General features: G+C 34.8%; 1 protein-coding gene across 4 annotated transcripts in view; it reads left to right on the forward strand.

Annotated features, from left to right (window-relative positions):
- LOC115214888 (mutS protein homolog 5-like) overlaps positions 1-26,953 on the forward strand; it is a 281,559-nt gene that overhangs the window by 60,126 nt on the left and 194,480 nt on the right. Inside the window, exon 1 of one of the 4 annotated variants that reach the window (XM_036505638.1) lies at positions 13,736-14,007. The exons of the other annotated variants lie outside the window; for them this stretch is intronic. The gene's annotated coding sequence lies outside the window, so the exon portion shown is untranslated. Of the gene's footprint in view, positions 1-13,735; positions 14,008-26,953 lie in introns of those variants that run through there. 4 annotated transcript variants of the gene reach the window in all.

Genomic DNA, 26,953 nt, shown 5'->3' on the forward strand with positions numbered 1-26,953 from the left:
ATGACGTGTTCTATCCTTGAGCAAGATACTTTATTTCACGTTGCTCCAGTCTACTCATCTGGCAACACTGAGTTGTACCTGTATTTCAAAGAGCCAGCCTTGTCACATTCTGTGTCATGTTGAGTCTCCCTGAGAACTATGTTAAGGGTACATGTGTCTGTGGAGTGCTCAGCCACATGCATGTTAATTTCATGAGCAGGCTGTTCCATTGATCGGATCAACTGGAACCCTTGCTGTCATGACCGATAGAGTACCATTTTCTATTTTTAACTGGTCATATCCAGCCCCAAAATTCTACCTGTATCATGTTGAAGCTGGCCAAATCCATCTTATCACATTCTCAAAATCTCAAATCTACAAGATACAATGTATGATTAATTTTTTTAATGTAAATAAACAAACACCACATTTGACAAAGTAATCTGGTTGCTAAAGCTATGAAAATTACAGTCTTAATTTTTTTTCATATTCAAGCAAGGAATCAGTTTATAGTTAAGTATTGTTAACTGATATTAAATCTTTAGCCATTGTTAGGTTTTCAATAAGTAATAATTTCTTTTCATGTACAAAACAAATTAGTGATTGGTTCGACCTTAGTATACAACAAGGATTAATACGAGCCAGTGAGGGAGCCTCTGCTCAGTCACTTAATCTGCTAGAAATAGCAGTCGAATATCAAATTACACTCTCTCTACCATCTTAAATAAAGATTGGTACAGTAGACTGTTTCATCTTTGATATACAAAAATTCATTTGGCTGTGGTTGGAACACCTTTGATCATAGATTTGTTCACTTAGCTATATCTGACATGGAGGCTAAACAACCATGAGAACTGATCCTTGTTTTATTTATCCCAAAAGTATGAAAAGCAAAAGTAGGATTAAATATCAAAAGAACACTACACCAATCTGGATAATGTTTAGTGTTTCAATCTCCAGCAGTAGAGTGTAAATATGTTAACATTTTGATGGAGCACCATAGTTTCGGTCCCCGGTGGATTGTGTATACTTATAACATGGTACATTAATATTAGTGTGAAGTCTTGTTTGTCACTTTTACATATATACCATATTGATAATAGCTTTTTTTATTCATTTATTTACTTTTTACTGTTAATATGATGCTTGAGATTGTTTTAGGGGTTGGAAAATAGGAAAGGTGTGTGGTGCATTGATTATGTTTTTTGTTTTTTTTCCTAAGGGCACAACATTAGTTAAGTGCTTGTAGTTCCGGAGACTGAAAATGGGTCACAAATTTGGCACATTATCATTGCACTCTAACTCATGCCACAAGAGAGTAATAATTAATAATGCCATCTCTTCAGTTTCTTTGATCAAACATAATATTCCACTGTGAATCCTTGTCAATTTTTGTGTCTTCATTCTGTAAGTACATTTGATTTCCATTATTTACTCTAGTTTGTTCTGCTATTTTTGACTTCAAGGGTAAACCTCAGTTTTGCAATTTTTTCCATGCCTGATTCCTTCACATAAGCCATCCCATATTTATTATTAGCACTGTTGCATTAACAAAGGCGGCAAGGTCATTTGATTTCTATTCACCAATAGTCCTCATAAATGTTTTTTGTTAATTTCCCAGTGGCTTTTCTCTCACCGTAATTAAACCAAGTAGAACAATGTAAAAACACAGGATTTTTCTACAAGAATATCTTTCTTCAACAGCAGTTGTTGCTGTTTAGTTCTAGGTTTACCTGATTGAGGAGACCTACAATCAAAAGCCTTCCAACCATGACTACCTCATCTTTATTTTTCTCTTCAAGACAATGTATTTAGAATTATGTAAAAGGCCAAAGAAAAAATGTGAACCTTATAACCCTCTTTTATCTAGAAAATTGCAATGAAGACATTGAAACTAAGAGGTATTAGTCTTCTTTCAATAATAGGAAAAATTATGTCTAAAAGTTTGAGATATTTTTAATAAGATTATTTATTTGCATGACCTGTTATGAATAACAGCCAATTTCCCTTAAATGACATCCAACCATCTTGAAAAGGAAGGACATATTGTATAGTGTAGTCCTGGATTATACATAGCTGTGGAATGGCTTCAGCTGGAATACTTTTGATCTGCTGAATTAAGGCTGGCCAGGAGCTAAAAATCAAACTAGACACCTGTTTCTATTATGTTCTAGATTCTCACCACCTGGCACAAAGCCACCTCTTTCAATACTACTCCCCACTCAATTGAGGGGCTCATGTTTTGCAAGTTACTTACTGACCTTGCTGGTACTGTGTAACAAAAAAAAAAGCCCCCAGAACACTCTATCTAGTGGTTGACATTAGGAAGGGCATCTAGCCATAGAAATCATGTCAAAGCAGACAATGGAGTTTGGTGCCATCTTTTGACTTACCAGCTCCTGTCAAACTGTCCAACCTGTGTCAGCATGGAAAACAGATGTTAACGATGATGATGATTTTCAATATCTTATTACAATGAAAATTAATTGTAACAATTAGCAGTTTACTCAGTGGAAATGTAGTGACAAAAATGTGAATCTGAGGAGGAAGGTCAATGCCTACGATCTTCATAGATCTATTTAGACTTAGGGATTATATGATATATCATGTATCGTGTGGTGAAGGTGGATGACTGTGTTAGAAGTTGACCAAGGAAAGTGTGAAATAAAGTAAAGAGATGAGATCATATAACTTTAAGTGGGTCTGTCTTATAGTCACGATTACCCAGGATGAACATGAATGAAAGATGTGCACCATTGTAGACATGTTTGTGCAACTTGTGTCAGCATTGGAAAATATGAGAAATTAATATACTAAAACTATTGAAAATGATGATGATGATGATAATAATGATGATGATGATGGTGATGATGACACTGATGCTGACAACAATAGTGGTTATGGTGATGATGGTGATTGTATTGCCATTAGCAATGATGGATTTGATGGTGAGGGCACTGGTAATGATTGTGATGGTGATGACGATGATGATGATGATGATGATAATCACAAGAGAGGGAGGATGGTAAAGGTAAAGAAGACAGTGGTGGTGGTCATCATGATGATGATGAGGTGGAGAGGAGGGTGGTGATGGTGGTGGTGATTACTGGCAATGGAAATGTTGATGAAGATAATGATCACTGATGATGATGATGATTGTTATTGGTAGCAGTGACGCTGCTGTTACTGACAATTGATGGGAATAACGACAGTGATAATGATGATGGGTCTAACGATTATGATGTGTTAATCTTCTTGTCTTGGCACAAACATTCTGCTGGTGTTGATAACATAGTTCCACTGGTCTCGTGGACTTTTGATTTACCATCTCTTTGCTTTCTAAGCCTCTTTCATCAATACCTTCACAGAATAGTTGTAACACAGGACCCATCGTCTCTCTATATAAGTGTGTGTGTGTGTGTGTGTGTGTGTACATATGCATATATATATATATTATATATATATATAATATATATATATATATATATATATATATTATATATATATATATTATATATATATATATATATATGTATGTATGTATAATATATGTACATGTTGTGTATATGTTTGTGTGTAATCTGCTCACTAATACAAGATTCAGCTGTCTTTGGTGATATATGATCAATCTCTCTATCTCTCCTTTTCTCAATGTATGTATGTTTGTGTGTATACATACAAATACATTTACGCACATACACACACACTCACACATATATATTCACTGATACTAGATTTGCCTGTCACTCCTTTCTCTCTCTCTCTCTCTCTCTCTCTCTACTTTTTCTCTCTCTCTCTATCTACTTCCTCTCTCTCTCTCTCTACTTCCTCTCTCTCTCTCTACTTCCTCTCTCTCTCTCTCTACTTCCTCTCTCTCTCTACTTCCTCTCTCTTTCTCTCTCTCTCTCTCTACTTCCTCTCTCTCTCTCTCTCTCTCTCTCTCTCTCTCTCTCATCATTGATACAATATTCTTCAACCCGTATATTTATATCTTTCACTCTCTGCACAAACGACCTGGAACTGATAATTTTTGATTTTCTCAGACTGAAGGATCACATAATTGTGTACTGTTAGAGTGAATAGGTTTGGACACAAGGGTCCGTTTAGATTCTTCTGTCTGTATTGTCAAAGAACTCCCTAAGGATACATGTCATTCCTTCTTTGCTTGCCACCAAATATATATGATGCCTTTTCAGAGTTTTTCATCTCCGCAAGCCTTCAGAATAAAGGAAAATCCATGGGCAACGAGGAGGAGGAGGAGGAGGAAGGGGAGGACGTGGGTGGTGGTGGTGGTGGTGGTGGTGTCGGTGGTAGATGATTGTAAGAAGTTTGGGAGCAAGTTAACTAAGGCTAAGTGAAGGAAGGGAGTAGGAAAGGTGTAGCTTAAATTAGATCAAGTTTGGTCATTGATTGGTAGGGTTCAATGATTTTTTTCTTTTTGTTTTTTGAAGGGTCATTTCTGATAGGGAAGAAACTAATATAAGAAAAAAATCTCCCCTGTTCACAGGAGAAACTTTTTTGATTTTTTTGTTGTTGTTGTTGTTGTTTTTTTCCTTTCCTGTATTGAAAAGAGCATTGAAAGGGAGAACAGGAGCACGGCTTTTGTGTGCATACATGTGCACGTGTATGTGTGTGTGTGTGTGTGCATGTGTGTGTGAAAGTTAATGTTATAGTACAGAAGTATGAATGGGTGACAAATGAAAAGCGGGTGGGGAGTGTGTTTCGTAAGTTGGAAAGCAGAGGAGGAAGAACGTGTTTTTGGAAAGGGCTTTTATATAAGGATCATAACAATAGTGATGATAGGCGAGAGAGAGAGAGAGAGTGTGTGTGTGTGTGGATGGGATGGGGGGAGAAAAAGTGAAAACACCTCAATAGCTAAGAAGAGGTTACCAAGAAGAGGTTTCTTTTTCCTAAAAGAAGAGGGGGGGAAGATAATATAAAAACAAAAACAAAAACAAAAAACACTCTCAGCTAACCCCGTAATTTTATTTTTTTCATGTTATTTATTTGTTTATTTATTAATTCTCCTAAGAATGTTGATGGCTGATGTATTATCTTCATCTCAGACATGGAAGCAGTTATCCAGCGCAGGGGCAGATTTTGAGATTTAAAGATTGTTAGGAAGCAGGAGCTGGAGCGAGGAGCGAGGAGCTAGGAGCTACGAGAAAGATGCTACTGAAGAGAGAAACTTATTTTCTATGCCTCACCCACCAACACCACCCTCACCAATAACAACATCACTAAAACACAGAGATAGGGAGAGAGAGAGAGAGAGAGAGAGAGAGAGAGAGAGAGAGAAAGATATAGATGGATAGGTAGATAGAGAGAGAGAGAGAGAGAGAGAGAGAAAGAGTAGGAAATCACAAACAAAACAAATAAACAGCTCCCCACCACTACACACCCAAATTTTGTTCCATGATAGATAAAAACTGGGAGTTATTTCTTCCTTGCCCATATTTTACCAAATTTCTTACAGATGTAAATAGTTAGAGCCTTTCTTTTCCTGTTAAAATATTTAAGAGAAAGAGGTTGGTGGTGGTGGTGGTGGTGGTGGTGTTGGTGATGATGGGGTGTATGGAATAATCAAAATTATCTGTAATCCCTGCAATGTTATTACTGATGGATGTGTTGAAGCCATAATGCTGGGGTTTTATTTCTGTTTTTCTTTATTTATTTCTGTTTTTTTTTCTTCTTTTCTTTTCTTTTCTGAATGGAGCAAATGGGAAATTAATCAGTACTACGTACATATGTCATTGCTTAACTCTTGTTTTGGAATTATTCAGTTAAATATAATTAAAGAGGTATCTGTCTCCAGGGCTGTTGTTGTGTGTATACTCTTGTATATGACACCCCACCCCTTCTTCCCCCCCTCTCTCTCTCCCTCCCTCCCTCCTGTGTGGTGGGGTTTATTACGCGACTGTGTGTGGCATTATTCAGTCGTATATGTCACTGCATGTTTCACTTTGTGTGTGTGTGTGTGGTTGTTTATACGATTGTGTTTACTACAATACTTTGTTACTATGTCTGTATGCTACATCATGTGTGACTTTGTGTGTGTGTGTGTGTGTGTGTGTGTGTGGTGTGTGTGTGTGTGTGTGTGTGTGTGTGTGTGTGTGTGTGTGTGTGTGCATGTGTGTGCATGTGCTAGGATGTCTATCTGCTTATGTGTCTGTGTGCTACAGCATATATATATATATATATATATATATATATATATGCATATGTGTGTATGTATGTATTTGTGTGCATATACATGTTTTTACATGTGTTCTAGTTTAAGGATAAGCATGTGTGTATGTGTGTGTAGAACATGATAAAATAAATAATGAATACACCCAGCTAATTTGTCTTGGAGAATAAGGTGATATTCACATGTACATTATATAACCTATGCCAGGAAGTGATAATGATGTCTATACACACACACACATGTATATATATATATATACATGTAAATGTTTAACCTGTACGTGCATGTGCGTATATATACCTGTATGTGCATGTGTGTATATATATATATATTCTCACACATACATCTACAAACATATACAAGTGCATATATATATATTATATATATATATATATATATATATATATACATACATGTATACAAACACACATATGCATATGTATGCATACACAAACATGCGCATGTGTGTGCAAACATGTATGCATGCTATGTTCAGTGTCTGTGTGTGTGTAACTGTTTTGTGCACATGTATTAAAAACCTAAAAATATCAATAATGGATGTCTCTAAACTTTATCATGCCTTTGTGAAGTTCATTAATATTTCAGGAAAACAGCAAGGTGCAGAATGACAATAGGGAGAGAGGGGGGGAGAACTGGCCTAGAATAAATAAATTCAATAATGACAATAAAATAAATAAAAGCTGGCCTAAAATAAAGAATGTTACTTGCTAAACTATAGCTTAACTGATAGTGCACCGTGTTGCATTATCAGACTTAATCGATAGAATCCTAAGGATTCTATTGTTATTGTGTAATTGTGCAACATTGTGCAGCTGTAGGTCTTTAGTGCACTGACTCTACAACCTGGTATTCAATCCTCTTTTTGGAAATGCTTCACTTATGTAACTAATTCCATTGAGAGAAGTGTGAGTGTTACATCATCGTTGTCATAATAATAATAATAATAATAATAATAATCATCATCATCATCATCATTTAACATCCAGATTTCTGTGCCTGCATGGATCAGATGGAATTTGGTTGAGGTGGGTTTTCCAAAGCCGGATGTTGACTTATCCTCTTGCCAACCTTCATGTGTTTCCAATCAAGGTGATATTTCCGCATGACCAGGCATGCTTCTCATGAAAGATTGGTTACAAAAGACACTGCTTGCATGGCAGTGATATTCATTTACAACTATTACATGAAGTCAAGGCTAGGAGCCAGTAATTCATGCACATACATACATACATACATATGTATGCATGCATTTATGCACTCACGCACACACATACATACTGGGCTTCTTTCAGTTTCTGCTACCAAATCCATTCACAGGGCTTTGGTCAGCCCTGAGCTATAGTAGAAGGCACATGCCCAAGGTACCATGCAGTGGAACTGAACCCAAGACCATATGGTCAAGATACCTTATTATCTGAAGTAATGCTGGATAGTGAGGGCTTGATTGCAGATTGCTCATTGCTCTTTATCACATTTCTATTCAATTATGGATGACCAAGGACTAATAATAACACAGAGGGTTGTTTTGTAGGAGCAGAAATCACTAACTATTGCACTTATTATTTAATTATGCTCCTTTACATTCTAAGTTCATTAAAAATATTTGTTAGAATACAGAGATCAATCTAATTGGTTAGACCCCTTCCCTGTACATTAGCCAAAGCTAGAAGTCAATATAATTAGCAAAGAAAAATTTTACTTAAGCTCTCACCTCCTCTTTCATATTAAACTAGCAGTATCGCCCGGCGTTGCTCGAGTTTGTAAGGGAAATAACTATATAAGCATTTTTAGAGAGTTATAGACAAAAAATAGCAAAAAAATGCATTAAAAATGGAAAAAAAAATTATGGTAAATTTTTTTTTAAATCGTTGATTCATCGTAGACATTTTTAGAGAATTACTTCCCTTATATAATAGCAAAAAATGCATTAAAAGGAAAAAATGATGGTCAATTTTTTTTTTAAATCGTAGACTCATCGTAGACGCGTGCTAATACCCAGAAGGGCTCGATATGAATCACGACTATAAGATACCCGGTTTTGGTTAAACTGCACCGCAAAATGTGGGAGTAGTTAGGAATCTAAATCGTAGGAGACAGACACATAACTTCACTTTTATATATAAAGATTATTTGTCATAAAGAAATGATAATTAATAAACATTTTTATTTCTTTACTTATTCCAGTCATTTGATTGTGGTCATGCTGGAGCACCACCTTAAAGAAATCAACCTCAGGACATATTCTTTGTAAGCCTAGTACTTATTCTATGGGTTGCTTAGGTACAGGGACATAAACACACCAACATCAGTTGTCAAGTGATAGTGCCTCTCTCTCTCTCTCACTATATATATATACGATAGGCTTCTTTCAATTTCAAATAAATCTGCTCACAAGGCTTTGGTTGGTTTGACGCTATAGTAGAAGACACTTGCTGAAGATGCCATGCTGTGGGACTGAACCTGGAACCATATGACTGGGAAGCAAGCATCTTACCACACAGTCACATCTGCACCTATTTTTATCTATTTTTGGACTGCAGCCTTGTGAGGATACTTCCTTGAAGGGTTTCGTCAAATAAATCAACTTTTCAAATTTTTATACTTATTCTATTGGTCTCTTTTGCCAGTGTAAACAAATCAACATTGGTTGTCAAGTGGTTGTGGGGAATAAACGCAAATGCAAAAGACACTCTCACATGCACACACACACACACACACACACACACACACACACACACACACACACACACACACACACACACAACACACACACACACATACACACACATGCACTTGACAGGCTTCTACACCATTTTTTGTCGACCAAATTCACTCACAAAGCACTGGTGAGCTCTGGGTGTGTTGTGCAGTGGGACTGAAACCAAAACCATGTGGTTGCAAAGCTAGCTTCTTAACCACACAGCTATACCTGCACTTAGTCATACCTAAGAAGGCTACTGACCTTAAATGTAAAAATGACCTACAAAGTCTGTCTATATTTGATAGATTGTCTGGAAGTAAAGGTAGAAAGTAACAGCAATGTTTGGTTGAAAGTCATTCATTTGAACCTTCCCTTCACATACTTGGAATTTTTTATGAATGGTGGAATGTCACTTAGCTTTGTCTTGTTTATATAATTGCCTATTGTAAAAGGAACCTTCTAATTTTCTTATCTGCATATTGTTTACATAAATTATTTGATTTCACTTTATGATTGATACTAACCTGCCTAAAACAGCCCCTGATTCTGTAACATTAACTTTTTGTTATAAAGAGATCTAATTTAATCCTTTTTATACCAACTCGGCTGAAACCATCCTTGGCTTTGTTGTACAATTGTCTTGTTTCCATAAGTTTTGAATTAAAATCTTCCACCAAAACATTAGTCACAATACATGTTCCTAATACTAGCTTAGTGATAACTAAGTTATTTTATTAAATTCTTTATTATATTTAAAGCCAATTGAAAGAAACACAGAGCATCTCAAAATAAATACAGTAACGAAAGGGTTAAAATCTTCCATCAAAATTTTATGGTAATTTATGTTCTAAACATCAGCTTAATTATGACAAAGTTGATTTTCCTAAATTCCTAAATTCTTCATTATTTTAAAAATTAATTGACACAAAGGCAGTGTATTTCAACAAATATATAGCAACAAAAGTGTTAGATATGACAAATGGAATTGTGTATGTTTTGGTTTAGTTGATGAAGCTTGCATTCTTGTGAATTTGGATTATTCTTAGGATAAGAACTACAAACACATTATTACAAATAGAAGTACATCTTTGCTGAGATGTGTTATATGTGGACAATTCTTCTAAGAAAGGTTCTTTTTATTTATTCTGGCAACAAACTAAACATTGGGATGTTCTTCCATTTGACATTCCATTGTCTGGTTTGATTGATCTATTGAAATGCCACACCAAAATGATGTTATTAAATGACTTGTACACCATGCCTCCAGAAGTAATCACACATCAGTGACTGCTGCTCTTTGATACAAATTCAATGACAGTAATTTCTTGTTTATTCATAGCAACACAGACCAGCCTTTCTGCCCCTGATTTTACACAATTGCAGCACTCTTTAAATATCATTCATTCATCTAACTGAAACAGCCAATCCTTTCTAAAGGACAGGGATCCAGGGAGCTGATTGTTGTTGTTGTTATTTAGCACACAGGGCATCCCTATTCAGGAGACTTATTTATGATCATCGGCACTGCAACTGTGACTATCCCAACTACAGTATTCAATGTTGTCATCTCCGCCTTTTCTTTCCATTTTTTTTTTTTTTTTGAGATGGCAGGGTATATTTTGAAAGAGATTTGGTTATTTTGAGCAGGTTTAATAACCACATAAAAGCACTCTCATTAGCTTGTCTGCTAGCTAGTCTGCCTTCCAAGGAGTTGGTATTTATCTCTAGTTTCAATAGTATTGAGTGAATAAGTGGTAAGCTTTCACTTAGATTGGTCATCTTTGCTATGGGAACAATTAAACTCAGAGTAACACTTGACAGTTTCATGGTATTGATTTTGTTTATTGCTGTGAATTATATCACCCAAAGTACTTACCTATAGCAAGGTGAACTCAATTGTTAATATAGATAGAAACAGCCACAGTAAAATAATGCAAATTGCTGTCTTCCTTGCACTGCCATTTCATATGATATATATTAAATAAACCAACAGATGAGCGTCTTTTCAGTTGCTCAGCCTGAAGAAATAATAGCCAAATCTTCCTCAAATTACCTCTTACTGTCCTACAAAATCACAGACATATTGCACAAGATAGTGCTAGATATATTGTGACAAATAAAAGAAAATTAGGATGATTGCAACTAAAATGTATCTCATCATAGGTTTGGGGGGCTAAACAATAAGAGGGCATCCATACAGTTGTTCAATGGTTAGAAATAACAGCCAAATATCTCTCAAATTGCATCCTACCTTTTAAAAATATTAAGAGAACACAATGGATAATGTAGTCGCAGATATTGGTGGGAGCTTGCTTATGGTGTGTGTTTACTGAAAGCCATCGTCACATGGTTGGTCGTTAGAAAGAAGGATGTTGTATCCTTAAATTGAATGAAAGACCAGGCTGGCTGCATGTGTTATTAATGAAACAAATTCATGAATGTTCAACCATATTTTGTCGATCACAAAACTATGCATATGAATATGCAAATTATCACAAATTCGCTGGTTATCAGAATATTTAGTAGAGAAAATAACAGCCTATACTTAAGAGTAATAAATTTGGTTTTGTATCCGTGGAAGATGATTAAGACATATTTTTATGTGGAGGAAATCATTTTATATTTGAAATTCTTCAATTCTAAGCCATGATGTTTGTAAAGTTTTAGTTAGAAAGCTGAATGTAAAACACTGTTCAGGCAGCTGCTGGATCCTTCTCCAAATTTGCATAAAGTGCTGAAGCGAAGGCTTTTACTGTTAGATATTCTTATCAATGTCAACATCCAGATGAATTTTTCCATTCACGATAGAACCCCACCCCCACCCCTTCCCACACAAAAATCTCCATACCTTCCTTGAAACTCACATAGATGGCACTAAGCCTGGAGGAAACTCTGATTACCATCACAACTTCATACTCATACAGTTAATTGTAGCAACAAAAAGAAAAAGAAAAGACCAACATAAATGTACAAAGCATTGGAATAGTTAATTTGGTATATTTTTTACATCTGTTTACTTGTCTCCGCCTCTATTGTATGTATGTATGTTTATGCATATATATATATATAGAAAGAAATAAAACAATAAGTAAAAAGACTTAGAAATTCCAAGCTGGTTTCTACTGAGTTTAAGGCCACTGGGAGTGAGAGAGGCACCTCTTAACCTTTATTTTTGCATGTCTCTTGAAGAAGGTTATGAAACTTTTTAACATTGCTAAATAAAGATCTTGTTTTGGCTTGTCTGTAGGTTCTTTGGCTTTAATAGTGAGAGTTGTGCAAGCTGTTTCTGTTTTAAATTTCATACTGACATTACTGACAGTATGTTTTCTAGTCACCAGTGATGGCCATATTTTCGATCAGCAAGTCGACAGCTATCATAGAGTATATATATTATTGCTATTATGCAAAAGTGTTGAAAGTCCAAAACTTAGCTTTTTCAGAAAGCATAAAAATATTTTCACCATTCCATGGCAAAGCCGTTCTACTACACTTTGACAGTTTTTTCTATCTTGGTATCTGAAGCAATTGGAGATACACTAGTTTGACCAAAAGAACCAGCTTATTGCAAGCAAAAATATATATTTGAAAAAACGCATTTGGCCAAATTTGGAAATACAACAGTTTGACATAATAGCAACGATATATATATATATAAAAAATATATATATGGAGGAGAAAAAGATGTTGAATCAAAATTAGATTTAATACAAAATAGGATTCAATACATATGCGCATTTCAAAGGACAATACAAATATGTAAGAAAATGTTATAACCATAGTAGTTATACTTAAATTTATGCATTGTCATTTTCATCAGTGTAAAGAATTTTCTACTAGTCCACCTGTTACATTATATTCTACTATACACACATGGCCCTGTTTATTATACTTTGTCTCAACCTGTTACCATTGTTTTAAACATACCAACATACCTGTTAGCTTTCATTCTTATTTTTATGTTATAGTTTTACCTCACATATAGACGTGCATACACATTGATGTATCTGTCTCCCCACCCCCACACTTTTGGTCTCTCTTACTATTATTATTACTGTTACTTTTCCCCTTTTAAAACTTGCTTGCAAATATCAAAATTTTCCCCCCTATTACCCCATTTGTATCCTCCCTTATTTTTTTTAAACCTTTTTTTTGATGTCCTTACAAAAATTCTTCACACTGATAAAAATGACAATGCATAAATTTAATTATAATTACTATGGTTATAATTTTTTTCTTACATATTTGTATTGTCCTTTGAAACGTGCACATGTATTGAATCCTATTTTGTATTAAATCTAATTTTGATTCAACATCTTTTTCTCCTCCATTTTTCTATAATTGTTTATGGTATTTTTATACCTATAACAATATCTTTCAATATATATATATATATATAATATATATATATATATATATACTTCACTTTTGGCACTTAGTGGCTTATGATGACAAAGGTTCCAGTTGATCCGATCACAGAACAGCCTGCTTATGAAATTAACATGCAAGTGGCCGAGTACTCCACAGACACACACACCCGTAAGATAAGTCTCAGGGAGATTCAGCATGACACAGAGTGTGACAAGGCTGACCCTTTGAAATACAGGTACAACTCAATTTTGGCAGCTGAGAGGACTGGAGCAACGTAATATAAAGTGTCTTGCTCAAGGACACAACACACTGCTGGGAATTGATCTCATGACCTTGTGTTACGATCATGAACCAAATACATTAACCACCAGGTCATACACCTTCACCATATATATATATATATATATATATATATATATATATATCTGTGTGTGTGTATGGATTTGGTCATAATAATGTATCTAGGACTAGTCATTGTAAGATAATAAAACACAAATGAATTTACCAGAACAAGCTTTATGCATTCACTTTACCTGGGCACAATAGGCCATGAGAATTTAACTAGCTTATAGAGACAGTTACCGGGTTTTATCACACACACACACATGCTGTGGCTCTTTCACTGATTCCTGTCATTGGATTACAACTATACCGGAGCGCAACCTTCAAGGTTTTAACCAATTATATCAACCAGTAGTGTATGGTGTTGCCATGAGGAGTGCAACCATGCTAAACCTGCTACTCTGGCGTAAGTGTGATTTGAAAATAAACTTTCGCCCATGTCTGTATATAATAAATCATTTTCAATCTGATGCAGTCTTTGTTTCTGAGTGTGTATTATTAGACCTGAAAATGAATTTACAACCAGATTTATATCAGGATATTGCATGAGCAGAATTATTGTTATAAAGAAAATGTGCCATCTTTAATGAGTGTGTGTGCACTGCACACCATTATTATATGTACTCTAATATCAATTTCAAAAGAGGAAAGGATATCTTTTTATTATATTATTATTGTTATTATTATTATTATTATTATTATTATTATTACTTGTTGTTGTCATTAGATTGTGGTCATGCTGGGGCACTGTCTTGAAAGGTTTAGTTGAACAAATTGACATCAGAACTTATTTTCTTTTGTTTAAAGTCTGGTGCATATTATATCAGTCACTTGTGGCTGAATTGCTATGTTAGAAGGAGGTAAATAAGCCAACACCAGTTGCCAAGTGTTGGTGGGGGACAAGCACAAAGACAAATGTTCCTTTCATCATCATCATCATCATTGTTTAACATCCGCCCTCCATGCTTGCATGGGTTGGATGGTTTGACTAGGGTCTGGCAAACCAGGAGGCTACACAAAGCTCCAATCAGATCTGGCAATGTTTCTACAGCTGGATGCCCTTCCTAACACCAACCACTCCAAGAGTGTAGTGAGTGCTTTTTATGTGCCACTGGCACAGGAATCAGACGGGGTGAGAGGACTGGCATCGACCACGTTTGGATGGTGCTTTTTATTGCCACCAGCACAGGGGCCAGTCGGGGTGAGGGGGCTGGCATCAACCACGTTTGGATGCTGCTTTTTATGTGCCACCAACACAAGATTTACATACATATATATATATATATATATATATATATATATATATACATACATACATACATACATACATACATACATACATACATGCACACAGTTTCCATCTGGAGCATCGCTTTGCAAGATTTAATCCCCAGTACTCATTTTTTAAAAGTCTGGTACTTTATTCTATTGGTCTTTTTCACCAAACTGATAATTTATGGGGATGTAAACAAACTAACAGTGGTTATCAAGTAGTTTGTGGAGAGGACAACATAAACACATGCACACATATTTGTTTTGCAAGATTCCTGATGTGAAATCACGTATTGAAACAAATATTGTTATATTTTGGGATGATCATTTCTTTTTGTGTCGAATAAACACACGCTCTGTGTATTCGTTCTTCACCTCAGCTTTATTATTGCTTTTATTTTATTGTCATTTATCTAAAATCTTTCATCACACATCCTGTGACCTCTTCAGTGATTCTACATTCCATGTCTCTCCTCCATTCACTGAAGAGGTCACCAGATGTTTGATGAAAAATTTCAGACAAAGGACATTAAAATAAGCACAATAATAAAGCTGAAGGGAAGAACGAATATAGAGTGCATGTTTATTTGCCACATACAAAAAAAAAAGAAAAAACATCCATGGTGTGTGGTAAGAAGCTTGCTTCCCAACCACATGATTCTGAGTTCAGTCCCACTGCATGGCACCTTGGGCAAGTATCTTCTACTATATCCTCGGCCGACCGAAGCTTTGTGAGTGGATTTGGTAGACAAAAGCTGAAAGAAACCCATTGTATATATATATATATATATGTATATATATATATATGTATGTATGTGTTTGTTGTTTGTGTCTGTGTTTGTACCTCTACTATCACTTGACAACTGATGTTGGTGTGTTTACGTCCCTGTCTGTTAGCGGTTCAGCAAAAAGTGATCGATAGAATAAATACTAGGCTTCCAAAGAATAAGTCCTGGGGGTGATTTATTTGACTAAAAGTGGTGCTCCAGCATGGCCACAGTCAAATGACTGAACCAAGTACAAGAGTATCCCAAAATATGACAATACAATATATATACACACATAATGGTCTTTCTGTCTTCCAAATCCACAAATTCATCCACACAGTATTGGTTAGCCTGGGGGCTATTTTTGGAAGAAAATTACCCAAGGTTCCATGCAGTGGAACTGAACCTGAAACCACATAGTTGTGAAGCAAGCTTCTTAACCACACAGCCATGCTTGTGGCTACTGGTGATATTTCAAATATTGTCTACAGCTGATTGAGCACAGTTTCAGTTTACATCTAAAGAACAGCTGTAATTGAGTGAATATTAATTTCAGTTGATTATCAATAACCGCTATTCACTTTATCAACTTGCTCAATAAAAAAAACAAAAAAAAAAAACTCACACTGATAAGTGCTCAGTTTTATTTTCATATGGAGCTTTTATGGATATTGTGGGTTAGTCCACATCATTCTGTAAGGAGCTCAGCGCTAGTTTCCCAGTTTCCCTGGTGTGTATGTTCTTCCTTGGACGAAATGCCAGTCTGTCACAGGGTTACCCATTTTTACCAGCTGAGTGGACTGGAGCAATGTGAAATGAAGTGTTTTGCTCAAGAACAAAACACATGATCCAGTCCAGGAATTGAAACCACAATCTTACAATCACGAGCTTTACACCGTAACCACTAAACCATGTGCCTCCACACTGTGGGTACTGTAGAAGAATGAAAATAATGGATTGAATAGCATTTGGTGCACTAAAGCACCCCTACAGTGTGTATAAATTGCTAGATGTACAGAAGAACAGTCTATAGAAGAACTGTAGAAGAACTGTAAGGAATCTGATGTAAATTGTCCTTTTAAGGAAAGAGAGTGATGGAAAAGAAGAATTAAATAACCTTCAGATGCACACAATCAGTTTATTACTGTTATTGTTCCTTGTGATGTCTGTGGAGATTAGGATAATAATTTGTGTTAGTAAGGGCATCTAATTGCATAATAATTAAGTGTTAGTTGAACATATGGTTGTATTTACAGTTTACTGTCGTATTTGATGTTTCTTTGTGTATTTGTGTGTGCGCGCATGTGTGTGTGTGTAAGCGTTTGTGTGAGTGAGTGAGCATGTGTGATCATTTGTGTGTGTGTGTGCATTAATGTATGTGTATGTGTGTGTGTGTGAGATAGAGAAAGAGAGGGAGAGAGAGAGAGAAAGAAAAAGACATAAAACATTTTGTTAACAGAACCTACTATAATATGATTTTGTAAAACTTAAACTATTATTGCTGTCTGTGCTAGAATGGAAATTTATGTGAAAAAGAAAAAAACGCTGTAAAAAAGTAAATAAAACATAATTCCTGGAAGCTACAAAAAAACCAAATTTTCATATTCCTTTACCATACTCTGAATTAAATCTTTAACAACTCATCACCCACTGTTGCCCTTGTACCAAAGTTGTTTGCTTTCATAGAATTTTTTTTTCCTGGCTAGTGAGGGAATCTCTGGTGATCTATAATTTATATTTCACCTGTTAACCAAACTGAAAAATGAACTGGCCTTGAGTATGAGTTCAAAATGTTCAAAGAGAGGAACAAATTATTTGGCCATGAAATGTTTTTCATCAAAGAGAGATAGATTGAAATAACTGTTTCTTGTGTTTTTATTCAACCCTACTAGTAAAGCTCTTTCCAACAAAAAGTATCCACCACCACCACCACCACCACCATCACAATGGAAATATAAAACAAAACAGATCTATCCTTTTCCTCACATCAAAATTGATATATGGTTAACTCCCTCTTATCTGGCACTCAAATAACCAGCACCCAGAAGAAAAAAAAAAAAAGAAAAGAAAATGTGTTGTTAATGAGAGCCAAGAGAATTTGTGCTAATTTGTGCTAATTAATGAATTGTTATTAAAAGAATGAAAGTTTCTCCTGTGTCTAAAATAGATCACTGCTTCTCGAAGTATGGAGCAGTATTTTATTTTTATTGCATCTACAATACCTGCCTTTTATTAGGTTAATAAAACTTGTCCTTTACTTAAATTATATTTTTTATTTCCTTCCATTTCTCTCATTTCTATTATATTCAGAATATTGGTTTCAAATAACGGCACAGGCCAGAAATTTCAAGGGAGGGGGTAAGTCAATTACATCAACCCCAATGCACAACTGGTACTTATTTTATTGACCCCAAACGAATAAAAGGCAAAACCTACATTGGCAGAATGTAAGGATCAATGAAATGCTGTGAAGCATTTTGCCTGGCATAAAAGTTCGTCGCCTTACTATATTTAAAATATTAACAATAATATTGATATATATATTTACAAAGTTTTTGTGAGTTTTCTAAGGTGCTGATGGTAATTTAAAAAGTGATGATCAGATATCCAGAGAGAATTTGACTGTCCAGAAATTCTCCAGTCTCCAGGTGCTTGCTAGATAGGAGAGAATTTACACTTTTCCACTTAAACATTTTTATACTTGCTATTTGCTAATGTAGACCATCTCTAGCAGACTTAGTATTCTACTGTTTCACTTTGAGTGTAATTCCTTTATAACTTGAGTTACCACAAAGTTTTGGGTAAGCTAGGTCTACATCGATGCTTATGGCATTTGAAATGACTTTTAAGAGACATTCTACAATTTCTTTCTCCTTCCTATATTCTGACATTCTCTATTTGTCTATTTCCTTTCATCACCACCCACTCCCTTCCATCTTCAAGGTTCCTGCTTCTTCAACTACTCCACTCTTCCGGAATTGGTGCGCTGTTTTACCAAATACTTTATCTTACATTAGGATGATATACTAATTGACTAAATTCTAACACACGCACACACACTCACACACACACGCACTCACACATATGCACACACAAAGGTTCATAGAGTAACTGTCAAAATGAATTCTAATTTGTATTTATCTTTTACATGGTTCAGTAAGTAGGCTGTGGCCATGCTGGGTCACCCGTCTTGGAGAATTTTTATTTGAATGAATCAACCCCAGTGCTTATTCGTTTAGTTTTCAGCTTGGTGCTTATTCTATTACTCTCTTTTGCTGAACCTCCAAGTTATAGGGACATAAACACACCAACACCAGTTGTCAAACAATGGTGGGGGATAAACACAGGCACAAAGTCACACAGACACACACGTACATGACCAGCTTCTTTCAGATTCCATCTACCAAATCCATTCACAAGACCTTGGCCAGCCCAAGGCTCTAGTAGAAGACACTTGCCCAAGGTGTTTGATTCTCACGATCAGTGGAACTATAACCATGAAACACAGTCGTCAAATTAAGTGCCTTTTCTCTAAATAATTATTTGTTTACTTTTCAAACTTATATGTTCCTTTTTTCATAGCACTCCTTTACAATTCCCTTCTTGATGTTTCCATTGATTATATATTTGAAGCTTTCCACTCAACTGATCAAACGATTGTCATTTTCCGATTCCACACGTATTTATTTGTATTATTGTTTCGTGAATGAATTTGCTTACACCTTCTATTATCTGTCTTGATTTCATTTTCCGTCTGAGAGAAATTAGGCATTTTAATGGGTACTGGGAATATCCCTGCTCCTGGGTATAACCAGGTACCTCAGCTAGTATGCATATAGGTGCAGGCATGACTATGTGGTTAAGTTCACTTTGAAAGCCTGTAGTATCAGGTTCAGTTCCACCACATGGCACCTTGAGAAAGCATCTTCTACCTTGGCTGACCAAAGTCTTGTGAGTTACTTTGTTTGACAGAAACTGAAAAAAACACATTGTGTGTGTGTGTGTGTGTGTGTGTGTGTGTGTGTACCTCTTTGTTTTGATATCATGCAAAATGCACTGATTGTAAACAGCTACCATGGCTTTATTTGTTTACAATCTTCTGTGGAAAAATACTTGATCATTGAGCTGTTTGTATAAAAAGGGGAAATATTACCTTATTTGGAAACAGGCAATTACAGAAAAGTGGTTGTTAAAATGATGATTATTATATATTTATGTATATCTATATTTATATATGTATGGCATGTAGGTTCAAGCACATAACCGCAAAACTAAATGGAGATAAATATAGTTAATACCAAAGGTAGAGTGAAATATCAAATTTTGTTGAAATTGAATATAATTCATTACTCTGAGAGATGATGCACCTCTTGTGTTTTTCCAGTTTTATCAGTTTCTTCCAAAGATTGGTAATGTGAAACTCAAAGCAACAATTTGTAAGGTTTTATAGTTTCAGTAAAATTTTACACACATATATATATGAGTGTGTGTGTGTGTGTGTGTGAAGAAAGATTTCCCTAAATTTGAAATTATTAATTATCTTTAAAAAATCTTCAAAAATATGTCTTACACATTCTGTTTTTTAAGATTTCTCTATAATTTATAATTTTTGATTTAAGAAAATCTTTCTTCAAATACTGTGACTATATCAAGAATTCTTTCTCAAAAAATTGTTAAATATGTATTTATAAGAGCACATTTGCATTTATGTGTGTTATACAAACATGTATATATGCAATTCCATGCATATATGCAAATGTAATGCACATTATAAACATATGTTCATGTACATTCTTCATATTGCTTTCATAAATACACATAAGGCATATAAATCTAGTACATTTGGATCAATGAGGGAGCCTGTAGCATATGGTCAGTTGAGCTTTTTGGAAATCTTGGCCAAATTAACCCACAAATCACTTCATTAGTGTCATGAATAATGAAGGTTACAATAAAGAATGTATTTCCCTAATTTACAAGAAGTCAGGATGGCCTTGGCTGGAATGCTTTCAATCATAGGTTTTCTGGTTCAATACTGCCTAAGGTCTTAGGTCAGTCATGTGCTCTGGGACCCATATTGCTGGAGCTTAACCTGATTTCCATGACTGAGATGAAAACACTCCCCCTTGTATGTGGACTGCGTTAGTTGTAAACAACATCATACATACATACCATAAGTATAAATAAATGCAGATGTAAAAAAAAATGTGTACATATTTCTATTGTTTGCATAAAATATAACCACTTATATACAAACATATGTAACTGCAGTTATGTTCTTGCATTGAGACATGCATTTTTCTGCACAATACCTATTTCATAGTTAGTGATAAATACGCATTACTAAACACCTATAAACAAATATTCATACAAATACACAAACTTAATAAACATACATATACACAAATATATATATATATATATATGTATATATATGTATAAACCTCATATATACAAATTCTTTCATGTAGTCATTCATTCATCACATATATATATATATATATATATACATACATATATGCGTACATCTATATATATACTCACACACATATTTATGTGTGTATATATATATATATATATATCTATGTGTGTATATATATAAAAATATATACAGGCATTCAATAAGTACACATAGAAAGTTAAGTGATATAAACACCACTTCACAACATTAATCACACACAAATGTGCATAAAGAACACTATACACACATTTATATTCACTGAATCCATTCACATATACATACACATGTACATGACTATACATACATATACATGTATACATATGTATGCGTGTGTGTGTGTATGTGCAAATATATATATATATATTATATATATATATATACACACACACATACACTCACACACACACAGAGTATATTTATATATATATATATATATATATATGTGTGTGTGTGTGTGTGTGTGTATATTTATATACACACACACACAAACATACGTGTTTTAATGATATTGATGTCAAACAGCATTTGAACTCTTACTTTTATCTATTCTCCATGTTTTAACATCTGTTATTCCCATGTTTACATACTAGGGATCTGCATCCCCATCTCCCCCTCTCCCCGTTTCTTTTTTTCCTTCTTGTTTTCCCTTTTTATTCTCTCTCTCTCTTTCCTTCTACTTAACACCCCACCCCTCTTACTTTCTCACCCTCAGGAAGCACTAGTCTATGTTGGGGGTACATTCCCCATCTGGAATTATCTTTTGTTTGTTCTTTATGTCACCTGACATTGTAGGTAACTAATTGGTTAAGCAGTTGGAGGTGTATAGATGGATGTATGAATTAATCTAAATCTGTGAGTGTGTGCATGTGCATGTGTGTACACACCTCTATTTGTGTATTATGTGTATTTGAATTATTGTTTGTATATGTATGCATATGTGTGTGTATATGTATGGTGTATATATATATTTATATATACATATGTGTGTGTGTATACGTGTGGCTTATGTGCCATTAACCACAATGCATAAACACACATACATTTATGTGTATATGTACATAGAGATGTTTGTGTGTATAATATGCATTTATATATGTATCTATTTTTGCAATTCATTAGTTATGAATTCATTAGAGATGATTGAGCAGTGTCTATGTGCCTACATTTACTTGTCTACATACATATGACTGTAAATTGACATATATATGCATGTGTGTGCACATACACACACACACACACACACATATATGATATATATGGTTTTTGTTCATATGAACACTTGCATACATATGTATGTATAACCATGCATATACTTACCTTCATTCATTTACATACATTCAATATGAACATATGAACATATATGAATATATATATATATACATATATATATATATATATATATATATATATTATATATATATATATATATATATATATATATATATTTAGAAACATTTTCACCTTATTAGTTGCATATTTCAAATGCGTAGAAATACATACTTACTTGGATGTATGCATGCTCACATGCATATATATACATTATCAGGATGTTTTGTTGTCCCTGTTTTGTATATATATATATATTTACAAAATGGGACAATAACGCAAGACATCTGGACAGTTAGGTGATACAAAAAGGTACAACAAAACATCCAGACGGACGATACAAAGAAAACAAAGACGGGTCATTCAGAGTTTTCTTTCCAGATTATCTTTGCAATCTCAGCTGGTTATGTTTGAGATTGCTCCAATCTGGCCAGCCCCAAGGAAAAACTAAATTAAGAGCATTAGATTCCTTGGAAGAAAGCAGTGAATGTATATAAAAACAAGGACGGTGTGTATATGAGTATATATGAATATTTATATACACCCACTTATATATATCCATACTCAAACTTAGAAACATATTCACATGAATGTGTATATACACTGACATAGATATGTGTACATGCATATTAAATATACATATATACACACAAACTGATGCGTATATACATATCTATATGTGGGTACATGCATATGTATACACATAATACATCCATAACATACACATTCACAACACACACAGACTCATGTAATTTGAAACTTTCAGTTGTTGACTGACCTTAGCATTTGAAATTTATTTTAAATGAAAATAAAGAGAATACTGATCACTACACCCTACAGAAAACAACAACATTAAACAACAAATTAGATATATATATATATGTATGTTTATGTAAATAATATAACAGCTTCAGACTCCCACACATACAGAAGGCTATGCATTTCAAAGCTATCAAATCTCCCTAAAAGCTGGCTGTAAAACTTGTCAAACCATGCAGTGTGGGAGTATAGTATGTTGAGCCCTTTGGTTTATAAGCTTGAGATCAACTAGATTTATACATACAAGCATATACACAAACATAGACAAAGACACACACATGCACAAAGATACACACACACTCTCTCTGTCTCTGTCTTTCACTCATACATACACGCATTCACATGCATACAGAAAGACGCACACATTCACTTGTGAGCGCTGTGTAACACTAACCCAGAGTCAAACAGAGAGAAGCATCCTGTCACCTTTCTCAGTTGGCAATTATCTGGTAATCTGTTTCACTGTTTGGCATGTCATCCACCCAAGGGTTGCACTTGGGGTCAGAGAGGTGGTTAGAAGCTGGGAAAGAGGGATACATAATTTAGTACATCATTTGGTGGTCTGTGCTTCACACACTCATCACTAAACACATGTACTTTATATATATATATATACATATATATATATATAGAGAGAGAGATAGATAGATAGAGAGAGAGAGAGAGAGGGTGGGAAGTAGATAGATAAATAGACTGGTAGATAGACAGATAGATAGGTAGAAAGATAGACAGACAGACAGACATAGATAGATAGGTATACACACGCATACATGCACTTACAAATTCACAGAAAGCCTATTCAGGTCATCCCTACTGGGAAAGTCCTTGCCCTGAAACTCACATAGTGAGAACCTTTGTGAAGCAGCAGAATGGATCTTCAGCTTTCAACTAATAAATAAATACTACAACTTGTACATTCTTTCTTTTGTTTGTTTGCCCAAACGTGTGTGTGTGTGTGTGTGTGTGTGTGTGTGTGTGTGTGTGTCTGGATACGTACATATATGGTCATCATGATCAATCATTGTTTTAATGTTCACGTTATCATGCTTGCATAAATCAGCTGGATTTTGATGAGTGGATTTTTCTGTGGCCAGATGTCCCTCCTGTTGCCAGCCCTCACCTGTTTCCAAGCAAGGTGATGTTTCCTCATGGCCTGATATGTTTACACTGAAGATTGGGAACAAACAACACCATTTCTACGGTAGCACTCATTGACAACTTTCACATGATGTCGAGACAAGGTAACACACATACACACACGAGGATGTGGGTATGTAAGTGCAGGCATGGGTTGTAGTTCTGAAGCTAGCTTTGGAACCATGTAGGTTCAGGTAAGTTGCTATTGTATTGATACTGTTGGTTGGTGTCATCTGTAGCCAAGGACTAATAATAATAACAATAACAATAATAATAATAATAATAATAATAATAATAATAATAATAATAATAATAATAATAATAATAATAATAATAATAGTAATTGCCCTGATGCAGTACCAGGCAGTGGCTCTCATGGCTTCTGATCTTAATTGATTGGAATTGTTATCATGTACATTGCTTTGTCTTGTTATGAAAGATGGGCTACAGCAAATGTTCTGCTCAAGACCACAGATTTGTTTGACCATTACCAGTTGAGCATGACGATACGTGCATCTCTGATCACAAGCAGAAGTAGTGGGGGTAGCATCATAACCATGTATTGAGAGGAATTCCTTGGGGTTTGTATAATTCACTTTTGGGAACATAGGTGTGTCGTTCAACATCCTTAAACAACCCTTATTCAGGGACCTTTTGAGTGGGATGGTCTACTCAACCTGAAGAAAATTCTAACTGGGCCCCACCTCCAAGGTCATGTGCTGTTTATCTTGATAAACATATGTTTTCACACACATATGGTTGTGATACATGTACCTGGTGTACCTTTATCAGAGGGTAGTCATGATGGGTATATTGGGCTTTGTATATTTTACCCCAGTGTCACTTTGATGGCATGCACTACTCTCTCACTCTATAATAATAATAATAATAATAATCATCTCAACATCTTTTAATGTCCTTTGTCCATGCTGGCATGGGTCAAATGGTTTGACCAGAGCTGGTAAGCCAGAGAGCTGCACCAAGCTCCAGTCTGATTTGGCATGGTTTCCATGACTGGATGCCCTTCCTAATGCCAACCATTTTACAGAGTGTGTTAGATGCTTTTATGTGGAACCAGCACAAATAATAATAGTGATTATCCTTTCTACTATACGCACAAGGCATGAAATTTTTGGGGAGGGGGGCAAGTCAATTACATCAACCTCTGTACATAACTGGTATTTATTTCATTGATCCTAAAAAGATGAAAGGCAAAGTCAACCTTGGAGGAATTTGAACTCAGCACACAAGGATGGATGAAATGGCGCTAAACATTTTGCCTGGCATGCTAATGATTCTGCCAGCTCACCACCTGAATAATAATTGATGGTAATCCTTTCTATTATAGGCATAAAGCCTGAAATTCTGGGAGCAGGGAGCTAGTTGATTACATCAACCCCAGTTTTCAACTGATATTTATTTCATCGATCCTGAAAGGATGGAAAGCAAAATCAACCTTGGTGAGTTTGAACTCAGACTGTAGAGATAGAGGAAATGCTGCTAAACACTTTGCCCGTGCAGCAATGATTCTGCCACCTTGTGGTCTTAATAATAATAATAATAATAATAATGATAATTATAATAACAACAACACACGCACTATATATTTGGTGTTATTTTGCTTCAGTGTTATTTATTTTTTACATTAATCTTAATCTTATTTCGGCCAGAGTTCTTTCGTCACACTCCTGTGGCTGCATCAGTGGTCCTTTGCTTTCTTCTTTCTTATTTGCATTTTTTTGAAAATACAAAATGGCTGACGGTTAGTAAGGAGAGACACACAAATAAGAAAGAAGAAAGCAAAAGACCACTGATGCGGTCACAGGAGTGTGACGAAAGAACTCTGGCCGAAATAAGATTAAGTTTAATGTAAAAAATAAATAACACTGAAGCAAAATAACACCAAATATATAGTGCGTGTGTTTTTATTGGCTAAACTGGCAAAATGACCATTCCGAAATACAACAATACCTGTTTCAACACACGATTTCACATAAAAATTCTTGCACAACGAATATATAAACGTAATAATAATAACAATAATAATAATGATAATGATAATGATAATAATAATAATAATAATCATCATCATCATCATCATCACCGTACATACCGACAAAACTATAAAAGCTAATCCCTGTACATACTGACAAAACTATAAAGCTAATAAACCAGATATCATTATAAAAGATCAGACAAAAAGGATGTGTTTATTAATTGACATGATTATTCCTTGCGATCACAATATAGAGGCGAAAGAATTTGACAAGATCAGTAAATATAAAGACTTACTAATAGAAATTGAAAAAATGTAGCATCTCAAGGCGACTACAGTACCAGTGATTGTAGGAGCTCTAGGAATTATTAAAAAGGTTCTGAAACCTATTTGAAAATGATATCAGGCTTACCATCCCTACAGGAATTGCAAAAAATCGTGTTAACTGGAGCGGTTCATGTACTAAGAAGAGCATTATCGCTGTGAAAACAACATCCATTCATGAATTTATTTATTTATTAATTTTTTAAATACATATTTTACCTGTGAATTTGCTTGTGTAATCTGGGAATGC

The sequence above is a fragment of the Octopus sinensis genome, linkage group LG8 (genome assembly GCF_006345805.1).
Source record: "Octopus sinensis linkage group LG8, ASM634580v1, whole genome shotgun sequence".
Classification (NCBI taxonomy): Eukaryota; Metazoa; Mollusca; class Cephalopoda; order Octopoda; family Octopodidae; genus Octopus; species Octopus sinensis.